Source organism: Haliotis cracherodii, unplaced genomic scaffold, assembly GCF_022045235.1.
Source record: "Haliotis cracherodii isolate W230 unplaced genomic scaffold, xgHalCrac1.p SCAF_22, whole genome shotgun sequence".
Classification (NCBI taxonomy): Eukaryota; Metazoa; Mollusca; class Gastropoda; order Lepetellida; family Haliotidae; genus Haliotis; species Haliotis cracherodii.
The window spans coordinates 11,809,176-11,834,301 of record NW_027266278.1 but is presented as its reverse complement, the minus strand read 5'-3'; the positions used below and the strand labels follow the sequence as shown (position 1 = coordinate 11,834,301).

At 39.2% G+C, this 25,126-nt stretch overlaps 1 pseudogene; it reads left to right on the top strand.

The window, feature by feature from the left end:
* Positions 1-18,672, top strand: part of LOC139471487 (probable UDP-sugar transporter protein SLC35A4) — an 84,730-nt pseudogene extending 66,058 nt beyond the window's left edge.
* The last annotated feature ends 6,454 nt before the right edge of the window (positions 18,673-25,126 follow it).

Here is a 25,126-nt window from a genome sequence, read left to right as displayed (position 1 = left end):
TTTAAGAAAGAAATATTTGTCGAGAAGTCCCATTTTTCAGATATGCCCTTCAGTAGTATTATTGCATATCTCCAGAGAGAGGTTTACATTGTAGTTTTCATTATTTGTGGATAATTCAAAAAGCAACATAGAATATATATATGCTACCATGACGAAAGAATACAGAGTATACATAACTCGCAATTCTATATATTCAGCAAACATCCCAAAACCGAAACTCCACAACATATCCGATTACACTGATTAAGGCTGTCAAAGTTCTCCATGCGATACTGACGCCCGTTCGTCTCCCAGACCATACAGAATAAATTTAAAAGGAATCCAGCTCAAGCCTAGAACGATTTGCAATTGGCAAGCCTAGATTGCCTTAATTCTATCCATGAAAGTAAGCATTAATAAAAAAATATTGTTCTTGTCTGCTTCAGATTATATTTTGTAGATACTTATTTTAACTAGGAAAATTGTACTGACACCGGCGCTGTCCCTATTGAAGCTATCCATAAGAATTTCGAATTGCCGTCCATTGTTCGATGTCAATACATCGATGACAAGTGAGGATATCATAAAGTAATCGTTGATGCCGCGCTACACTTTGATAAAAATTATAATCAAGTTGACTGATGTGTACATTACTACAGTGAACATGTACATGATCATGCCCTAATAATCAAATGCCGTAATGTCAAATACTAATTTATTATTGTGTGATGAATTTAACTGGATCAGTGGTAACATGTGATATTAATATTCCATCAATTACTTTCCTGGTTGGTCCATCCATGTCTACAAAATGAAAATAATACAATTAAAATGGAGCATAGAACAATTCTTAATTTCAGGCTAGAGCTGTGGAAATCTAGACTTTCCCAATCATTATAGACTTGAGTTGGTCTCATGTTTTACATTATTCTCTTGGGTCAACGTCACAGCTCATACCATACACTAACAAGACCAGCTTGCCCCCCGCCGGAGCGCCTGGATTTTGGTTATATCATCTAACATGGCCAACTCTGCTCTTAAGTAAACAAGAACCTAATCAGCGAGGGGTCCTTTATCATCCCTATGTGGCTGCTTATAAAAATCTGATATCTTTTCCCAAAGACCTGCTTAATAATATATTTTCTGCTGAATATTCGAAACACATAGAGTGAGTTGGTACTACATGTACATATGTATACGGTTCTATTTTAAATGACTGCAGCGCTCCATTATGAAAACAATTTGTTTTAACGCCGCTCTCAGCAGTATTCCAGTGATATATGACGGCGGTCTGTTGTATATCAAATATATGCAAATTGAATCTTGAATCTTGAAAGTTGTAACGTTTCCGCAAATATGTATCACATGCAGTATACAGTATATCAACTGCAATATACTGTATACATCAGTATACAGTGTGTCGCGAGCTCTGCGCTGGGCTGGAGCACACATTTCCTACACCTCTCCCTTCGGCAAACACATCACGAGGGTTGCAACGAGGTCACAGGTCAGGCGTGCACTCGTCAGTGGGGGGGATTGCCTAAAAGTCGGGCCAAGAAAAGTCGGGCCGGGCCGGGCCAGCGGGTAATCCTAAAAATGGATTGCAGAATAATAAAACGAAACGCGCATATCTAGGCAGATCTCTAATGTCCACAAACGTATAGTTTTGCTCATTTAATTGAGTTTGAATAAATATGCACCTTCAACAATGTAATAAACTGATGATTATGACTACATACCGTGAGTCTCGTAGAAAAGTCAGTGTCCTGACTGTGCTCGTTCGTTCATTCGGAGATTTAACTTGCGCTTTCCGTGTGTAATAAATTACACTTTAGCGTATCTCGCACACGGGGAAACACTTATACTATTGGGGGAAAAAAGCATAATGAATAAATAAAGAAGTGCGACCCCAAAAAATGTAAATTAGGTAAACCTAAAATGATAATCTAGGGGTGTGTGTTTTGGCTGGGAAGGAGGGGGTGATTAGAGAATAATAATAATATGGAAAAGAGCTTGGAACAGTGCGGTGGTGAGGCGGGCGGCGGCGTTGGTGATGAAGAGGGGGCTGACTTGAAGATCGCAGTCGACCAGGAAATCCGAGAGATCCTGGTAGCTGTGGATTTCATGTTCAAATCTCTCTTCTCCCCAGTACTGCACCAGCACCATGGGTGGGCGTGGGCGGTTGCTGGGGTATACCTTGCCGCTCTCATGCTGGTAGCAGGGTTTAGGGTGGACCTAGTGCTGCTCCAGGATGAGACTGGCCTTCTGGGCAAGGTCGACACGGACGTCTTCCTCAACAACTGGTTCCGGAACCGGGTCGGTTTGGACTTGGCTGGTGTTGAGGGAGGGGCCTGGTGTTACGGCGGTCTGTGTTTCCGTGGTCTTGCTTGTAGGTGGTGATGGGGGGAGGGGGGGGGGGGGTCAGGGGAGAAGATACTTTTCCTCTTTCTCTTCTTCCTTCCGTGTCCTGTCCCTACAGGCGTGCGAAAGGGCTCCTCCCCTCTAGATTCGAGGGGAGCGAGTTCCAATGCTGCTGTTGGGGGCGGAGGGGTGGTGGGTAGGCTCTCCTGGATCTCCATGGCGGCGACGGGTGGAGCCTTCTTCACTTTGGGCGGCCTGGCCTTCTGTACCGGGCGTGGTGCAGCAGGGATAGGGGCCGGGGTGGTTTTCTCCTTAGGCTTGGTCTTGGCCGGAGCTTTGACCAGAGGCCTTTTTCTTTGACCTAAGTCAAAGGAGATGGAGAGGGTGGAGGAGTTGGACTTGTAGGAAGTCCTGAGGGAGTAGTCCCCAACCCTGAAAGCCAGCAAGGGCTCCAGGATGGCAACTAGCTCCCTCGGTAGCGACAGAGCGATGTCTCTCATAGTTGAGCGTGGGTAGCGAGCTTGGAAGGACACGTCTGCACGGGGCGAGTGTCCAAGCCGAGATGACTGTGTATTGACTGTGTGTATTCTTTGATTAGAATGCTTCTCACCGACCTTGGCGTGTAGGGGCGTGATGTCCTGGGCAGGAAACGACAGTGTTTTGACTACTCTTCTTTCATTAATTAACGTGTTGGGCATCCCTAATTAATCTTTACTAATTCGTGTTAATCCAACACAGGATGTTTTCTGGAAGTGGATATTCGCGAATGTCAAAGGACTGACACGAAACGTGTTAATAACTGTCCAAGCACTTCTCAAGTTCCTAAGATTCTTTATATCTAAAGATTAGTATTATATCTAATTATATACCACTTTATTGTCTCATATTTCAGTAGTTAAAGAAAACACAGAGCTCAAAGTGAAGCCTTTTTCACTCTACATTATCAACATAGTCTCTATCAGAAGTGTTTGGCTTGTGTTGGGTCCGACTTGGCCCGGGCTGTCAAAATGCACTTTAAACACACAAATGTATCATCAAATGTCTTTAAATCTATAGACTAGCACTATACCTACCTATATACAACTTTATATTGTCTCAGTTCGCTGTATTTAAAGAAAACAAGGTGCTCAAAGTGAAGCCCTTTTCCCTCTACATTCTCAACATAGTCTCTAAAAAAAGTGTTTGGCTTGTGTTGGGTCCGCCTTGGCCCGGGCTGTCAAAATCAACTTTAAACACATAGAAGTATAATCAAATGTGTTTACATCTATAGATCAGTGTTATATCTACCTATATACCACTTTATAATATATCAGTACATCGTCTTTAAAGAAAACAAGGTGCTCAAAGTGAAGCCCTTTTCCCTCTACATCCTAGACATAGTCTCTATCAAAAGTGTTTGGCTTGTGTTGGGTCCGACTTGGCCCGGGCTGTCAAAATGCACTTGAAACACACAAATGTATCATCAAATGTCTTTAAATCTATAGACTATCATTATATCTACCTATATACAACTTTATAGTGTCTCAGTTCGCTGTATTTAAAGAAAACAAGGTGCTCAAAGTGAAGCCCTTTTCCCTCTACATTCTCAACATAGCCTCTATCAGAAGTGTTTGGCTTGTGTTGGGTCCGACTTGGCCCGGGCGGTCAAAATCTTCTATAAACACAAAAATCTATCTTCAAATGTGTTTACATCTATAGATTAATATTAAATCTATCTATATACCACTTTATAATGTCACGGTACATCGTATATAAAGAAAACAAGGGGCTCAAAGTGAAGCATTTTTACTGTATTTTCTTAAGAAAATTCCTGTTAGAAGTGTTCGGTCCGACTTGGCCCGGGCTGTCAAAATCAACTTTAAACACACATATGTATCTTAAAATGTGTTTACATCTATAGATTAGTATTAAATCTACCTAAATACCACTTTATAGTGTCTCATATCGCTGTCCTTAAAGAAAACAAGGGGCTCAAAGTGAAGCCCTTTTCCCTCTACATTCTCAACATAGTCTCTATCAGAAGTGTTTGGCTTGTGTTGGGTCCGACTTGGCCCGGACGGTCAAAATCTACTTTAAACACACATATGTATCTTCAAATGTATTTACACCTATAGAATAGTGTTATATCTACCTATACACCACTTTATAATGTCACAGTATATCGCATTCAAAGACAACTGGACCGTTAAAGTCAAACACTTTTCCTGTATTTTATTAAGAAAATCCCTGTTAAAAGTGTTCGGTCCGACTTGGCCCGGGCTGTCAAAATCAACTTAAACCTTACAGATATATCATCAAATGGATTCACATCTATAGATTAGTATTATATCCACCTAAATACCACTTTATAATATATCAGTACATCGTCTTTAAAGAAAACTAGGTGCTCAAAGTGAAGCCCTTTTCCCTCTACATCCTAGACATAGTCTCTATCAAAAGTGTTTGGCTTGTGTTGGGTCCGACTTGGCCCGGGCTGTCAAAATGCACTTGAAACACACAAATGTATCATCAAATGTCTTTAAATCTATAGACTATCATTATATCTACCTATATACAACTTTATAGTGTCTCAGTTCGCTGTATTTAAAGAAAACAAGGTGCTCAAAGTGAAGCCCTTTTCCCTCTACATTCTCAACATAGCCTCTATCAGAAGTGTTTGGCTTGTGTTGGGTCCGACTTGGCCCGGGCGGTCAAAATCTTCTATAAACACAAAAATCTATCTTCAAATGTGTTTACATCTATAGATTAATATTAAATCTATCTATATACCACTTTATAATGTCACGGTACATCGTATATAAAGAAAACAAGGGGCTCAAAGTGAAGCATTTTTACTGTATTTTCTTAAGAAAATTCCTGTTAGAAGTGTTCGGTCCGACTTGGCCCGGGCTGTCAAAATCAACTTTAAACACACATATGTATCTTAAAATGTGTTTACATCTATAGATTAGTATTAAATCTACCTAAATACCACTTTATAGTGTCTCAGATCGCTGTCCTTAAAGAAAACAAGGGGCTCAAAGTGAAGCCCTTTTCCCTCTACATTCTCAACATAGTCTCTATCAGAAGTGTTTGGCTTATGTTGGGTCCGACTTGGCCCGGACGGTCAAAATCTACTTTAAACACACATAAGTATCTTCAAATGTATTTACATCTATAGAATAGTGTTATATCTACCTATACACCACTTTATAATGTCACAGTATATCGTATTTAAAGAAAACTGGTCCGTTAAAGTCAAACACTTTTCCTGTATTTTCTTAAGAAAATCTCTGTCAGAAGTGTTGGGTCCGACTTGGCCCGGGCTGTCAAAATCAACTTAAACCTTACAGATATATCATCAAATGGATTCACATCTATAGATTAGTATTATATCCACCTAAATACCACTTTATAATATATCAGTACATCGTCTTTAAAGAAAACAAGGTGCTCAAAGTGAAGCCCTTTTCCCTCTACATCCTAGACATAGTCTCTATCAGAAGTGTTTGGCTTGTGTTGGGTCCGACTTGGTCCGGGCTGTCAAAATCTACTTTAAACACATAAATGTATCATCAAATGTGTTTTATATCTATAGATTAGTATTTTATCTACCTATATACCACTTTATAATGTTTCAGTACATCGTATTTAAAGAAAACTGGTCCGTTAAAGTCAAACACTTTTCCTGTATTTTCTTAAGAAAATCTCTGTCAGAAGTGTTGGGTCCGACTTGGCCCGGGCGGTCAAAATCAACTTAAACCTCACAGATGTATATTCAAATGTATTCACATCTATAAACGAGTATAATATTAACCTATATACCACTTTAAAGTGTCTCGGTTCGGTTCGCTCAACAGTCTCACAAGTGTTCGGTCCAACTTGGCCCGGGCTGTCAAAATCAACTTAAACCTCACAGATGTAACATGAAATGGATTCACACCTATAGATTAGTATTATATCTACCTAAATATCTCTTTATAGTGTCTCAGATCGCGTTTTTTAAAGAAAACAAGGTGCTCAATGTGAAGCCCTTTTCCCTCTACATTCTCAACATAGTCTCTATCAAAAGTGTTTGGCTGAGTTGGGTCCGACTTGGCCCGGGCTGTCAAAATCAACTTTAAACTCACGGTTGTATCATCAAATGTGTTTATATCTATACCCTGTTTTCTTTAAATACGATGTACTCTGACGGGAACATAAACATCGTAATGATAATGATGATGATAGTTGTTTATGATGAGGATGATCACCATATTTTAACGTCTGTGTTGTGATTAACAAGGAGGCCTTTCATGATTGAATTTAATCGTGCACTATTGCACATATTTATTTATCTGAAGATCCTCTTGTGAAGCATGTCAAGACTGAAAACAAGTCATTCAATGGATTTTCCTAAACGACCCATTGATGCAGTACTGAATATCAATGTTAATGTTTATTTTGTTGATGGTGCTGGACGGTACAGAAATGAGTGTCAATCAAGCGAAGTGCCATATCAAATCGACCTAGAACCAGTCACTTGCTACTCGAAAACGTCAATGTGTGATTTTGTGTCAAAGTTGATGTCCAGCTTGACACAAACACAGTATCTTTGGCATGGTTCGATCCTCTTGTTACCGTACTGCGTGGTTTTGACTCCGAGACCATCAATGGTACCACCCAGAATATGCAGAGGGCGTCGTGGGAAATGATAATTACATATAAAATTCTTTGGAATACGCCCAAATACAGAGTCAGACGTATCCAAGCGAACAAACCTGATATGGTACTTTTTGATAAATCCAATGAAAGCATTGTATGACCGATTTATCTGTTTCTTTTGAAACTAATGAGATTCAGGAGAAACAAGGCAAAGACAGTATGAGGACCGTACTAACGAAATGTCAAGCTAGCTTCCCAAGTTGTTATACTCGCCATTCATGACAAGAAAAATCCCGTTTCCTGACGCTTAAAATAGTGTTTATATTAATTAAAATGCACACATTTCCAAATATTCGAAATATTCCAGTGTCCATACCGTCCACTATCCTTGAAGGATAATGATGACGTAGACGACAAAAACGACAGCGACAACAACGATGTGCTGGATTGACTTTCAGAAAGCATATGATTCTGTCTGTTTGGGAATGTTTGGACATGTTGTAGAAATTTTCGTCAGTGTCCACATCGTCCACTATCATGGAAGGTGTATCTTGCCACATATGTTTGCGGGTAGAGACACAAAACCAAATAAAGACATGACACATGTGTATGCATACAATTTGGAATAATATGGAAAGTTTACAATCATAGACACATTCCACATTAAGCCATGTTAGATCATGTTTACACTGCAGTTTTATGTATGAGAACACAAGAAAGTACGGATTTGTCAGTCATTCAAATCTCGGGTTCAGCAAAAGTTTTCGTATCTATTTTTAGTAAAAATCGTTAGGAGTTTTGCGATCAGGGTGTTAGTTGTCAATTTTAGGTGCTTAAAATGCACTTTAATGAATCCTTGGAGTCTGTAACCTTGTGAAACGTTGTAATGTTATTAATACAAAAATCAGTAAAAGATAAAGCATATATTTTGTGACCGGAACTAGCATGTTCGAGGTAAAGCTTACGTTTTGTGTACCATCAAAAGCATTTCTTCAAAACATGACAAAATCCCTATCATCCACAACATGAGAGATATTGACCACGAATGTGTGTACCGAACTCTCGAACCTATTCTCCGATCACGACCGCCTCACCATAAAAATACATATAGATTTAGGCCCGCCTCCGTGGTCTTGTGGTAGAGCGGAAGGTCCGGGGTTCGATCCCCGGCCGCGTCATACCAAAAGACGTTAAAAGATGGTACTTGTTGTTACCCTGTCTGGCGCTCGACATTAAGGGGCTAAAACAAGGACTGGTCGGCTCGGAGTCAGTATACTGTGTCTGAGTGGGGTATTCATGTTAAACTGCGGCATGGTATCTCAGTGAGCTAGCACTATAAATCGGCATCAGTCCGGACTAGTACAAGCAGCCACACATACACGTGCATGCACGTCGCTATATAAGTGCAATAATCTTGGACGCGACGTTAAACCCAATTTCACCTCACCTCACATATAGATTTGGATCTGTGAAGATCAGGGTTAGAACAGATCTTCAGCATTAAAAGGTGACTATGGTTGTCAATCACTGGATTGGCAGGTCCAGACTTGATTATTTGCATGACCTCCGTCATATAGCTGGCATATTGCTGAGTTAAACAAAAACACAAATGTAAAAGAGTTTTAGTACTCAATTATTGTACCTCCAGTCTTTGGCTCGTAAGCTTATAATCATCGGCAATTTCCGGAAGTAATCGTAAATGTCAATTTTTTCCTATTTTAAATAAAGCCTTTCTCTGCAATTTTGTGAGATTGGCAGAACTAATTAATTTCCATATTCAGTTTATTAATTAGTAGTATTTTCACTTTCTATATCTCGTAACGAAAATGTTCCACATTTTCCCATGGTGCATTTTGTTATCATCTCATCTCGCACCAAGCTCATGCTGATGTAGTGTCTTTTCCCAGCAAGCCATTTTCAACGTTTATACTTCATTTCCCAGAAAATAACGAGTAAGTACGCTCCCCATGCTGACTTCCTTTTACTGTGATGTTTGCGATTTGTTTGCATAGACAAGATAGTTGTATTTTGCTGTAGTTTTATTTTGTAAACCACAATGCGCCGTGAGACTGCTATCCTCGCGCATCCCGTGCCATGTGACTATTCTGTTTGGTGCATATGTTAGCAGAATTTAGTGTTGTCATCCGAATGTATTTGCGTTTTCATATAGTATTTTAGTTACTGTGTTAAACACAGTACGTAAAATGATTTTAAATGACCATTACCAGTTATAATCGGTCGCTTAGCATAGGTGTTTCATGAAAAACACGAGTTAGCTCCCTTTGCCCTTTGTTTACAATTGTTTCACTAGTAATCGCCCTCGTGCACTTTCAGTTGTTAATGTCATCGTCTCATCTAAAATTATATACTTATGAATTGTTAAAAGACTTTATTGCTATTTATCATTAAAGTAATCATAACGTTTTAGCTTTTGTAGTAAACTGTAATCCGATAGCACTTACCACGTGGGCGATGTAAACACAGGAGTTACTTCCCTTAGCTTGAGGAATTGTTAGCTGTGTCTCGTGTCGTTTTGGATGATGATGTCGAGATGTTGCGAAAGTAGTGAATTAGTTTTCCTTTTTGTATTTTAACCTAGTCCGTGAACCTAAATGTTTTACTTCGTAGACTAATAGTAATATCACAACATAGACTGTGTCGTGTTGCATTAGTGATTATTGTTGGAGACAAAACCATAACAGTAGTTTTGTTTTCCTGCATAGGAGTCACCATGGAGATGTGTTGCTCCATCTGAAGTGTCTCAGCTGTTTGTAGACTCCTTGGGGGTGAGTGCTGATCAGCAGCTACATTAACAATATTTCAACTTTTAATTACCAATCTAGTCACTGTCTATTTATTTATTATCAGTATTAAGTCGTATTCAACTATATCATTCTATTTCATCAACCTGTAATTTCATATAACATTCCTTAGTTGTCACCATGTTGGTATGAACTATTCAGAGTAGGATATGTTGGTTTATCATGTAACTGAAATGTATTTTCATCCTGGTGAATGTAACATCCTGACGGGAGTAATATCTACGTCTGAATAATATTGTATGAAGTTTGTTATGAATTGAAATGCTTTTTCACCATAATAACTTATGTACACTGTTACCATATGGCCATGTTTATAAGAAATGTTATGTGTATTTGTTTTAGGTTACGCCATGGGTGGCTACGATTCTAGCTACTACGGCGAATAAACGAGATTGAAGAGAGATATTTTGCTTGGTCCTCTTTAACCCCCCACACAAACAAACAAACAAAACATATAAATTTAACCGCTTATTTCAAATTCGAGATAAAAATACATAGCGCCAATTTGAACTCCCAATCTGACTTTACAATAGAACTGTGTACCATGATATCGAAGTTTGAATTTGCCACCGTGACAGCTTTAAGAAATCTTAATTAGAATTTTACTTAACTGTAAACAATTCTCCTTGATACAGGTTGAGGAATCCGTAATGAAGTCAAAGAAGGTGATCATTTGCAACATTGTCAAACTTAGTTTCATCCACAGAAACCACGGACCTTTTTCGCAAAACTAAAATTCAACTCAATCCTTCACTTGTTTTTCTGTCACAATGTTTATTGATTATTACCTGCGAAATACATTTCAATTAGTCATCGAGATACATGTCAATTAGCCACACTTTACACCTGTTGTATTCTGAATTGATCGTCTATGCAATCGTATTTCTATGGATCTATAATACACAGTCTATTACTCAGTCTTATTTCGCTTATCGACTTTCTACATAGGTGAACAGGGACATTTATTTTACATGCAAACAACATGTTATTCAGGAAAATATAATTACATGATAGGGGTTTGTGAACACACAAATAATTATTTATTCAAACACCTCTTCCTTTAAAAAACATATATATTAACACACACAAATGGTTTTTACAAACAATAGTTGATTTTATGCTTCCAAACAAACCACACGCAAGCTATTGTTGAATTTTAAAATATAGCCTAGGTAAATGTATCCACAATCATATTTAATCACAAATATCGTTCTGTTCTATATAAATGTAACAAGTGAACTAACCATTTCAGTGGATCTCAACATGGACAAAACTGTTGGAGATGTTCAATGAGTGAATGTTTATTTAATGAAGTAAAAGATTCTTTCTTTTGGTAAATACATGTAGCTGTACATCTTATAGATGTTCCAAGACAAAATGATATAATATCTACCTGTATACCACTTTATAGTGTCTCAGATCGCGGTATGTAAAGAAAACTTGGTGCTCAAAGTGAAGCCCTTTTCCCTCTACATTGATGATACAGCTGTGTGTTTAAAGTTGATTTTGACAGCCCGGGTCAAGTCGGACCTACCACAAACCAAACACTTCTGTTAGAGACTATGTTGAGAATCTAGAGGGGAAAGGGCTTCACTTTGAGCACCTTGTTTTCTTTAAATACGATGTACTGTGACATTATAAAGTGTTTTATATGTAGATACAATACTAAGCTACAGATATTAACACATTTGATGATACATCTGTGTGTATAATTGATTTTGACAGCCCGGGACAAGTCGGACCGAGCACCACTTCTGATAGAGACTATGTTGAGAATGTAGAGGGAAAAGGGCTTCACTTTGAGCACCTTGTTTTCTTTAAAAAACGCGATCTGAGACACTATAAAGAGATATTTAGGTAGATATAATACTAATCTATAGGTGTGAATCCATTTCATGTTACATCTGTGAGGTTTAAGTTGATTTTGACAGCCCGGGCCAAGTTGGACCGAACACTTGTGAGACTGTTGAGAGTATGGGGAGAAGAGGTCTACTTTAACCAACGTGTCTGCTTTATACACGATGAACAGTGACATTATTAAGTGGTATTTACATAGATATAGTACTATCCTATAAATATAAACACTATGCCGACAGATGGAAATTTATATCGCGAGAGCTAGAAGTATTTGATACGTTTCAAATCTTATTTCGTTTAACGATTGCTCTTTTACATGTTACCTAGATCAGCGACGCTTACACACAGCTCCACTTTCTGGATTTCAAGCGATTTACTCCGAAATACCTAATTATGTTTCACGTTTTTGGTTGGTGATTGTTCATTAATGTCATGTGTGTATGTTGCATCAATAATAATATATGATCGCCGATAATGAAGTAATTAGCCAATAACACTTTGGCCCGTCTTGGCCCGGCCCGGCCCTACTTTTAGGCAATGCCCTCGTCAGTTGTCTAATACGGTCAAGAGTAAGATCTTCCGGAAGACCACTGCACTGGAGGTATGTGGATTATTGAGGAGGTACTACGTGTTTGGAACTGGGAGTTGAACACTAAGCACTTTTAGAGAAGAGCTCACAATAAAACTTTATGGACTCGCGGACGGACTTGTGTTTTCATTTCAAGACGTACATTTATCAGTTTGAACTTCCTAACTGTAACAATAACTGAACTTTACGCCTTTTATACACATTTGTGATGGGGCGACAATACGACAACGAGACATATTTTGACCTTGAAAATGTCGCGTTACGGCATCGTCGCCCTTTTGTAAAATAAAGAAAAGGATTATCAAAGAGAGACAATGCGACAAATGGCCAATTGTCGCGCTTTTGTTAATTTTGACACGTTTTGCTTGTTTTTGTAAAGGCGTCAATGCGACAATGCGACAACGAGACAATGTCCCTTCCATAGTAATCCGTGCAAATAAAACTGAGTAATGAAATAAAAGTCTGACATGCCAGTTAAAAGATAGAGTGTTGCAGCTTCTGATTTCATAGATCTTCAAGAAGGGTTATCAATAATGGGATGGGTGATGAGTTCAACTGCATACGCTGTGGTTAACAATAATGCTCCGAGTCAATACATTTTGTCAAATGTATGACATGTATTACGTGAATGAACATATTGTTTATACTCGTCCATGTTTTTGACGGACAAAATAATTTACATGCTCGGTAAAACTGAGGACGGGCATCATTGTGTGTTTCCGTGCTTTGTTCAGGTGAACAATTGACTTGTCCTTGCATGTGTTTGTGACGGGTGCCACTTGTGTGGCAGGATACGCTCACCTTTTCCCGAACACCCATTGGATGACCTGAACCACTTCGGATTTTTATCCCACAGCAGTCTGATACACCATGATATAACTGAAATACTGATATACTGTACAGTTGAAAATGATGTTTGATGCGATTACCGTAGTGTGTTACTGCAACTGTTCATATTGTGTGCAGTGATGTTATGTAATATGTAAAAGAAAGCATATTCAATTAGCCAATTGATTTGAATAGAATATACTTGCGTCAGTGTATTTTATTAACGCCCCAAATCGTAATTTAAACACATAAAATAACAGATCACGCATGGTGCCTTGACTTACTACTAGATTTAATGGGCCACCCCGGAATAAAATAGTTCCCCCCAAAGCGAGGAACACACGTTTTAGTATGTTTACAAGAAATATATTCCAAACAAAATCCTCATTAGATGAGAAGATCTTTTACAGAATTACCTCAGTAAGTCAATCACAATGACAGAGCGTCGTAATACATTTACATCAAGTACAATACGTCAAAATGGCCGACACGATAAACGTGACGGGAGATATTTTCGAAGTTGTTAATTAACCTGTGGCTATTTCAAGCCTTTGGCATCACTGATCAATTGGCCGATCATTGAAAGGTGATTGTGAAGATGTGTCAAATAGATACTAAGGTAAATTCATAGATTTCTGTAAATTGTCACTGCGACAGTTTGGATTTTTTTTCGTGTTTTTTCTCTCTGGGATGGGTTGTAGCGAGGGTATCCTTAAATGGGCTTGCAACCACGCTTCTGTATGAATTCGTACTAGGGAATTCCAAGGGTTTTCCCCAGGAATGTGGAAGTAGTCAGTGTTTACACCTTTTCAAGAATACAGTCACGTGAAGAACGTCATGAGACCGACCTCGCGTCCAAGTCGTATATCTTGTAAACTTCACATTAAAAAAATAGTTATTGTTATAACCAAATGAAACACAACCCAATATCCGATAGGGGTAACTGTACATAGCCGTTACCACAATAAACTTAGTAACATTGTTTGGTTTGACTTCTTGGCGCGTGTCTGAATTCCATTAACATGTAACATATCCTAAAACTAGCTTATCAGCAAATCTCGCTGCACTGCGCGCGAGAGATACTAGAGCAAGGCATGCCAGAAATACGAAACCTAAAGCTTCCGAAAGGAAGCCTTGGACATCACGTGCGTCGGGGGACCAGCGCCATCTGATTGGCCGTTAACAGTTGTACAAGGCGGAGCAAAAAGCATCGTTTTTCCGTCCATTTTACGCTTGAAAAACTCGACCCTTTTCTGAACACTTTCTAGACGCTGACCAATTAATCAATTTTAATGAATATTTAGTCGTTTTTCCGTCCAATGACCATATACGGAAAAAAACGACGTTTTCGTGTTTGCAGTGTTATGAGGAACCAAGGTGGTAAAAACCAGTGTAGCAGGGAGGGGAAATAATTTACTGTTTTCATTTTATCAACTATTCTTTTATTATTATTCATTAAAAAGACCCACTAACCCTATGCCTTTCAGGTTATATAGGTTTTACTTAGAGCACCAGATATATAACGTGGGCAATGTATATGTGATTTATTTATAGATTTTCACATGAATTGCAACTTGTGCTTGTGTTTACGGTTTCCAATACGTTCCATACTGTAACGATGGAAAGTAAAAACAAAATTTAGTTACCCCGCCCTCGGATGAACAATATATTATTGACATGCTATATATTGACAATATAATACACTCATGACTCAATATGATTCCCCATATACAACTTGACAACTAAACTATATGCCAATAGACATTATAACCCTCCTCTTTAGATATTTTTGACACGCGACCGGTACCAAAATATGAGCCAACTTCATCGCCCGTGAAATCGTTTCGCCGGCTGTGACGCCTAAAACGAGGACGGCAGCTTGTGGGAGGGGCTTATCGATCGGGATGGGATCGGTGTATTGTCATCATCCAATGAAAGAGTTCCTGACCGGTTCCGGGTTCAGGTCCCATCACTGGTATAAGTATCTGTGTCCTTATTTTAGTCTCCTGCAAACGTTACATTACGGCATTGTGTGATAAGAGGAGGTGATACAATTTTGCTTTTGATTTTACGAGCGCTTCTGAAAGTTCTGCGCTGCGTTTTGAGTAATAAATAACGCTTACTATGAAACTCCTGCGCACTGAGATGTTCAAAACATACTTACTCCTTTGTTCATTACATACTGTATAAAGCTAAGTATACATCTCTTACACATTCCGTTGTGAGTTCAGAAACAGTGTGCTACTGATCATGAGATAAAATTCTTAAATAAACATGAATTGTGCACTAAACAATGTGAAAATTGCTACATAAAAACATGATTGTGGGTTATGCCTCGACTAATAGACTTGTTTAGCGACCATAGAAAATCATCTGCTTATATCCCTTGTATAGTGCACAATAGCAGCTGGTTGAATGAATGCTGACTGAAATATCGGGGCTCATAGGGCAAAATAGCAGACTGGGTGCACAAAATACTGACTTTAAAAATGACTAACAGGGGACAACAGGTGGCTGGGTGAGCAACATACTGACTTAAAATGTCTTGACTAATAGGACTGGGGAAACGGGATACTGACTTAGACGGCCCCGACAAACAGGAAACAGATTAACAGGGCATGGTATAGCTAGTATCTGGGGCTGGCGATCTTATCAACCTAATCCAATGCTGATAAGTAAAATACAGTTCACTTGCTGATGCAGGAAGCTGAGAGGCGTGCAGTGGATATCCCTGGGAGTTCTCAGCATATCCGGCATCTTAGACAGGTTCATCAACATTCACCTAACTAAGAATATGTGTTTTAAGATCTATGTCTTTGATAAAGTGGTTGTAAAAGCGGACTTATAAATGTGTATGAAAATCCAATAATGCTGCACTATTCAACCGTCAAAGAAGGACACATCAAATGGATGCATTACTAATACCATTAATGTGTAAAGTGTCACCTTCACTGTCTAGCTGTATATGACGATATGGAAGGCATTACCTCTTATCTTCAGAATCTCTCTTTGTCTGAGTATGATGGTACGCAGATCACGAGGTGACCTGATGTGTCCTATATCTCTTTCAATCTTTGTCTTAGTATGATGGCATGCACACCAAAAGGAGACCTGATGTTTTGATGTATCTATGTCTCTTTGTCCAGCTATGGCGGTATGCAGAACAAGGCTGGTCAGGAGAGATACACCTGACAGTTACGGGGCTTCTCATGATGTGTGCCTACTGTTGGATATCAGGCCTCGCCGGTGTCTACACGGAATACATATTAAAGAAACAATATGAGGTGAGGCACTGACCGCTGGCTTCCTAGGAGACTATCTTGCCAGGGCTTACTCCATCGTTAATTAATCTTTTCTCCAAATGCTTGTCCAGACATCCCTCCATGTTCAGAATACCCTGTTGTACACATTCGGCATCATCCTGAACGGGGGAGTGTGGGCCTTGCAGGAGGCAGTGAGCGGCAAGGAAGGGGGTAAGCAAAACAAACACCCAAAACGGGGTGGTCGGACCCTCCTTAGTCGTCATATAGATACATGTATGTAACACTGTTGTCAGAGGGATTACATGTTAACACTGTTTGAATATTGGATTCAGTTTTAGTATTGTCGATATTGACTTCGGCATGATGGCTTAGTGCTGACCAAACTTATCTCTTTGTGACAATTGAACCCCCTGATCTGATAATTCAAAGAGTCGTTAACAACAGCAGAGGTGGAAGGTGTGCTCGGTGAGTTCACACGAAGTAGACATTCTGAAGGGCATCATTCAACATTGATAACAATAACACAAATTCAGGATAATTTATCACCTTGAGATGCCCTATCATGGTAAAGTATTATGTCAATATCCCCCCTGGATAGTCTGTGTGTCAAGCCGAGGATTTTCCTTTGGAGGTCCTGGTACTTCTTCTTTGGTGGGAGCCGCCAGCCAGGAGTGTATTAAATCATCTTCAACTCAACAGGAGCCAGGCGATGTCAAAGATGCTGGGATGTGGCTTGCTAATCACTTTCTGGTTATTAAAATAATAGGACAGTTGTCTGTACCTGTATTGTGTCGGACATCAGTTGTAGTCCATGGTTATCTGCAGCTTCTTCAACTCGGTGGAAGGCTCGAGTGTAGATTTTTTATCACCTTGTTTGGTAACAGGAGCAACATCTGATCAGGAATCTTAATATGGATGGTATATACATATATGTAGACAGTTCCATCCCCGTACACGACGTCACCAGAACAAAGGTCTTCGCATCAAGTTGACACACCAACTCACTCAATGTACTGTATCGCACAAAAGACCACATGTATTATAAGTCCATAATAGAATTAAACATATCATGATTGTGTACTGTGTTCAACTGCCTCACAGAGAAGTTGGTGTTACGATCATTATTTTGTTTTTGTTACAGAGAGACAATTGATATTGCAGGTAAAAGTGGCCTAAAATCCTAATCCATTTCTATTCACATTGACTAAAGACCATGTGTTCTGAATGTGATGACACGCGAGTCTTTGCCTAACTGCATGTAGAAGACAAACGTTGTTCTTCATATTCATAAGAGAATGTCACCATTCGATATCAAGATAAGAAGGAAGCTTTTCAAAACCAATTTATTCGAAGTGGCGAGCGTTGTTGCATCCCTTAGGGACACTAGGATCGTGAGTCTTCATCCCAGGTTATGACCCTTGGTTTGTCAGCAGCATACGTATGCTCGAAAGTTTCACTAAAATGGCCAACTTCTAAGACCCGTGCCAAGTACTTCGGTTTCCTCTACATATGCAGCTGACACGACGTGATATAACTCGAAATAACAGAACTTGAGAAATCGATACTGTGAATGTATGTGGCCAAATAAAACAGCAACAAACTTTGACACTATTTGCAGAATGATTGTTATGAATAATTGAGTTAACTTTAGTGTCGCTATTAGCTTCATATATTGTAACACTGTGTTGAATGGAATCCGCGGGTTACACGCGAATAATTTAACAACTGGGCCACCTCACATTCCATTTTCTTACAGTTTCTTAATTGTAACAGCAGGTGTATAAGATAAACATCGTATGTTTTGCGAGCAATATTTTATGCCCGGAATTTTGATTTAGAACCAGTGGCATTAATATTGATCCTTATCGACTTATAACATCCAAACATTATCAGAAACTGTCTATATCACACTCCTTGTAAATAGTGATTTAATTTGATATTTATTTAACGTGGAATCCACTCCTCCATGCCGAATGACACATCTCTTAAAATATTGGATTAAGAAAAATATACTTGTCTCAGTGAAAAGTCCTAATAAGCATCAATACCATTTAACGTTTTGCAACAAATCGGGCAGCAAAACACGTTCATTCGTTGTACAATGTATATTTCACTGTGTATATTGTGACATACGTAATAATAATACTGCATCTCTCCCCAGGCCTTCAACGGGCTGATAATGTCGGCCATCATGAAGCACGGCAGCAACATCACACGTCTCTTCATCATCTCCTGCGCCATGTTGGTGACGACTCTACTCTCTGTCGCCATCTTCCAGTTGGCCCTGAACATGTATTATATCTTGGCGTTTATCTTGGTCGTTGTAGCCTTGTACATGTATCACAGATGATACCCTTTATATAGGAAGTCCGATACAATATGACTGACTTATTAAGTTCCTGTTTAAAAGTGACCTGAGTATTGTATTGAACATTGCGAGCGAAAAACAACACTTACTCAATAAAAGGTTCCATGTACATTACATTGAATTATAGCTAAAGTGGATATACTTGTCATTAAACTGCATGTAATCAGAAATTCTACCATGAATTTGGAATTTACTCGATTCTGATTTAGTCAATCAGAGGCTATTAAATCACAATAACCCCCCTCTGATTGAAACAGCTGGTTTGACGGCCGCATCACCGCGGAAGCTTATATTCATAGAATAGTACTATTTTCATAGTACCATCAAAGGAACTTGGGGCATATTGGGGTCTGAATGTGTGTTTCCAGAATGTATGCAAAGAAAAAGTGCTTCCTCCTGTAATTATTATTGCAGTATACACGGATTTCCTTATCGGAAATAACAACACATGCACCAACTTGCAAGTGTGTTGATACATAGCTTCTCAAATACAACCAGAATTAGTTAATTCAATTACAAAATGACTGCACATGAGTGGTAATATAACACGGTTTCTGACGGGACGAGTGTCTTAATTTTTTTATCGCTCACGTAAATTTGGAACGTTCTCTAAATTCAACATTAAAAAACAACGTCATTTGTATGTGGGTGGCGTATGAATATAACAGCAATAGCTGATGAGTGTTCTCTCAAGGTGTGTAATGTTCGTGTTCATGATAACCTCAACACAAACCTCATTCGGTAAGGAACATCACATCAAATTCGGTTTAGTGAAGGCGAGGGGAGCGGGAGAGACGATCGACTCTTCGAGTCCCCATGTCAGCTATAAGATTTCATACCAATCAAAAGATGGGGTCAAAGTTGAGAAACTTGTTATAATTACTGTTAAGCAACATCAATTACAATTCAGGACACACCATTGCCTCGGTTGGTAAGGTGAGCTTCTCACATTTGCATTAAGTTCAGCAGTAGTACATGGAAGTGGCAATTAACGTTCGATGCTTCGACATTTTGCTTCATATACTAAAATAGAGTGACCTCCCATAGTTGTGTACACACTCGGTACCCTCCCGGTATATAGAGCTGCGCTGTGAGGAACTTGTTGATTCACTTCCGGCACTAACTCTGATGATTCGAGAAGCATCGTGAGGTAGCATTTTCTAGGAGACTGGTTGCACCCATGGAAGAGGGTGGGTGATTCAAGGTCTTGTAAGACCTGACGTGCGTCTTATCTAATGCCCAGTGAAAACACCGACTTATTGGATCGAGTCAACGTGATGTTGCAAGACAATTTAATGTCAACAGAAACACCATTTGGTGTTTATGGCAACGTTGGCAACAGACGAATGCAGTCAGAGACCATCCTCGGAGTGGCAGGCAAGGCTTCACTTTGATCACCTTGTTTTCTTTAAATGCCACGATCTGAGACCCTATAAAGTGGTATATAGGTAGATACTTCTGACAGAGATTTACTTAAGTAAATACAGTAAAAGTTTGACTTTAATGGCTCCGTTTTCTTTAAATGCGATACACTATGGCATTATAAAGTGGTATGTAGGTAGATATAATACTGATCTATAGATGTAAATACATTTAAAGATACATCTGTGTGTTTAAAGTTGATTTTGAGAGCGCGGGTCAAGTCGGACCGAGCACAAGCCAAACACTTCTGATAGAGAGTATGTTGAGAACGGAGAGGGAAAAGGTCTTCACTTTGAGCACCTTGTTTTCTTTAAATGCCGCGATCTGAGACACTATAAAGTGGTATTTAGGTAGATTTAATACCAATCTATTGGTGTGAATACATTTCGTGTTACATCTGTGAGGTGTAAGTTGATTTTGACAGCCCGGGCCAAGTCGGACCGAACACTTGTGAGACTGTTGAGAGTATGGGGAGAAGAGGTCTACTTAAACCAACGTGTCTGCTTTAAATACGATGAACAGTGACATTATAAAGTGGTATTTACTTAGATATAGTACGTTCCTATCAATATAAACGCTATGCCGACAGATGGAAATCTGTATCACGATAGCTAGAAGTATTTGATACGTTTAAAATCTTATTTCGTTTAACGATTGCTCTTTTACATGTTACCTTGATCAGTGAGGCTTTCACACAGCTCCACTTTCTGGTTTTCAAGTGACTTACTCCGAAATACTTAATTATGGTGCACGTTTTTGGTTGGTGATTGTTTAGTAATGTCATGTGTGTATGTTTCATCAGTAATATGTAGGTATGATCGCCGATAATGAAGTAATTAGCCAATAACACTTTGGCCCGTCTTTGCCCGGCCCGACTTTTAGACAATGCCGCCTTTGCTGCCCAATGGAATGGATAAGCGAGACTGATTATTGTCTGGCGTTGACGTTTTATATTCTCTAATAGTTCTGCTAAGAATATGGTTTACGTTTGAGCTGTTACTAATTCTGACAATATTGATAAGCAAACGGGGCTTTTACCATTCTTACAGCACATCACGTAAGGTTATGACCGTTAATATTTCACTACATCCTTAGATCAATCCGGATTCATCTGTGTTCGTGTGTTATGTTGTTGTTTTTTGTGTATGTGTGTAGACGCCCACAACAGTACATTGAAGGTGAGGTTTCCAGACACGATATTTTACTGTATGTGCCTGAAGAAAAGTCTCCATCCTTTACATTTTTCGATTTGTGTAGCCTTTCACCCCCCAAATCATTCATACACTGTGTGTACGTATCACCTATAATATGATAATTTTGTTCTGTGTTGCACTGCAAACACGAAAACGTCGTTTTTTTCCGTACATGGTCATTGGACGGAAAAACGACGTTATTTGGACGTTTTCAAACCATCGTTTTTCCGTCCAAATAACGTCGTTATTTGACATCGGAATTTACTGGGAGAGAACGATAGCGTTAAGCTCCTCCCTTTCTTGATTGACATTGTCAATCAAGCAACAGCGTCTACCGGTGTTTCTACTTCTCAGATTTCATTGGTCAGTCCCCGCGTGTTAGATTACAGGCCCGCGTTTGACGCTGCACTCGAAGCGCTTAGCGGAAGTACTGAAATCAATCGTTCTGCGCATGCGGATTACTTAATGCCTTGACCAAATTTTCCGTTCTGTGCATGCGCGATTTCGCGTATTGTTTCCTAGATTTAATGTCACCACTATTTGACAATGTTTCATAAACACAGTCACGTGAAGGTTCGGGATCGTAACGAGTAACTCCATTTAAATTGAAGAGGATCCCCAGTGATATGGGAGATTCCAAGATGAAACTATTCTATGGCTATCTAGGCTGCCACCCAAACCGATCTAAACGGGACCCGATAGCTTATTGTATGCTCTATAGTCATATGGAAGTGGACAAGAACTATACATTGTATTCCGGCCGATTGTTCTTGCATTTACATATAAGTCAGGAAAATGGACTTAAAAGGGGAGTTGTTGAATGTAATTATTTTAATTATTAAATGTTGCCTATACACTAATCTGGACGAATTTCTCATTGTTCTGTTTATGTCATCCTATATACTATTAGTATGTTACCGTTCTAATGTCAACCTCTCACATAACATTATATTGTTCATAGTATCAAAGTTTAATCAACAATATCAAGAGCAGCGATTTAAACCACTGAAACACCCAAACACAAGGCTGTTATCAAGCGCTAGTGCAGACGTGATGCATCGTAAAAACTGTATCGTGATGTCTTCAGAAATTCAATTATACTACGAGATAGTACGGCTAACGCTGACTCACCAATGGAACAAAGACAATATCGCTAATACAGATATAACGTATTTGAATGTTAATACTAAAGACAAACAATCATTATTTTTGCAGTGACGATATAACACGTATACACGTTTATTGTTAACTTTCATCAGTTTTGCTCTTCATTTTAATAACTTTGTTTTCACATATATATGTAGCAATACCCGACAAGCATGTCATACATAATTATGGGGCAGTTTTCAATCTTGTACTGACTTACTCTGGTGTTAATGAGCGAAGTTTATTGTCTTTTGTGTAAAACCCCGTTTTTCTGGTAATCCTATGATTACTTAGTTTATTTCTATCTAATGACACCCTGTTCTCTGGATCATGGCTCCGTGACTATCCATAACAGTTAAGATGAACATTCAGTTCAAGTAAATGAATGAGTTTGTTTTGACGCTACAGTCAGTCAAAAAACCAATGATGTGAGGTTTGATAACACACTTCTACCAGGTCGAACATCGTGGATCCTCATTTTCTGCCTTAAGAGAATCATAGTTCATATGCTAATCCATCTGCGAACCCTCCCACTCAAGATGACCTTATATGTTGCTAAATCTATCATCTATCCCCCCAATCTCACCCCCCCCCCCCCCCCGCCCCCACCCCCCCACACGCACGCACGCACGCAAACACGCACGCACACACACACACACACACACACACACACACACACACACACACACACACACATACACACACACACACACACACACACACACACACACACAAACAACTGACCTAAATAACCTCGACAGGAAACACTGCTGATAGCCTCTGGTCAACTCAGCCGCGCCACCGCAGAATGTTCGTCCAATACTGCAGGGGGCATTCTCAGTGGCTTCAAACGCGCTGAAATGTTTTCGCCTTTGCATTCAGGATGGCGGACAAGTGAAATCGTATGAAATTTGGCTCTTTTAGGTCCTATCTCTTTTTTGATTACCCAATAAAGTCAATTCAGAGTTACACGGTTGTGAAGAAGCTTAAACTTTATAAGACTTATTCATCTCATTCCAAAAAAGCTTCTCGCGCTCACATAAAGTTGTAGTTATTATGTCACTGTTTTATTTCTTTAAAAATATATTACATGTTCAACAATAACAATTAAGATGAACATTCAATTTCCGATATAAGTAAATGAATAAGTGTGTTTTACGCCACAATCAGTCAAAGACCAACGTTGTCCGGTCTGATGACACACAATCTACCAGGTAGCACATTGTGTACACCCTATCCCCATTGAAGTCTCCACTGTGGGTATTCCTGGGGACGAAAAGGCCCCATGTACCTAGGAATTTCATCAATACATTCATGCGCGGCATTCTCTGCCTAAAGAAGATCATATAGTTAACATGCTAATCCAACTCGAACTACCATCCCGCTCAAGATGAATGTTTTATGTAACATCCAACAGGCCCATATTTACGCACGCACGCACGCACGCACGCACGCGCACACACATATTTGGATTTACCAATCCCTGAATTGAGAAGACGTGCGTTACGAAGCTCCTCCAAGTCATCATCAATATCCGTATATGTCTGTGATATCATTACCCATCCAAAGCCGAATATACATTTATTGTGTTTTCTTGACAACAAATGTTATAATTGGGATAACACTTTCTGAGTAAAGTACAGATTCTCGTACTTTCTTGGGTTGAGTCCCGTCCGGGATTTGAACCCACACTGTGAGTGAGGCACCCAATCGCCAGAACACAAAGTTGGCGATCTAACCCAGCCATCGAACCAAAAATGTTAGTCCAGATGACGTATACTTTGTGTACTCCTCTGACAAGAGAAAAATGGCACGGCTTCTATGACCGAAAGCTTTGAACCAACAATGCCTTTAAGAAAGTGGTCAACAGTAACACACATTATATTTGGATACCACTTTCTTAGTAAACTACATATTTTTAGGGTGGAAATAATAGACGTTGATGGTTGATTATCAATGGACAAATTAAAGCCAAAACTTAACTTATGAATGATTGGTAATGGGAAATGGAAAATGGGCAAACGGGAGGCGGTGTAATCAGCGCCATGCCAGTTATCTGTTGGCTTCCCTTGTTGCGTTCCCTTCTTTGCTATCTTTTTACTTTTGTTGTTCTTACAGGTACAAATATATGTTCTCTGCCTCATAGCATTTAATAATATGCACCTGATGAAGGAGAAAGTATATATTCCGAAACGCAGTGTTCCTCCGTTGACATCCATAAATAGTTTTCCTTGTGTGTATCAGTTCTTAATGCCCTTCAAAGACTCAATCTAGCTTTGTTTTTAAATGTGGTGATATTTGCGTAGAATATAATATGGTCATGCCTATATACATTTGGGTCTTTGTCTACATAAGCATTTAGACATACAATTTAGAGCTAAGGACATTGCTAATTCTGCCGGCATGAAGTACACGTCATAGCAAGCTGTGATCTTTATTCATACTTTAGATATTCGTAATGGAGATCTGTAACTGAAGTTTACCGTAATCTTCCGCAACTCTCACCTCCTGACCAGTTGAACTTCTTAGTGCATTCAGATGCCATTGTAAAATTCCAGGCTGCCCCTCTTTCTGTGATGTTTTGACGGATGAAATCTATTGCGTTATAATAATCTCTGTTTGCTGATATATAATATATACATATTGTAAAATATTTACGATATGTTAAACGTGTA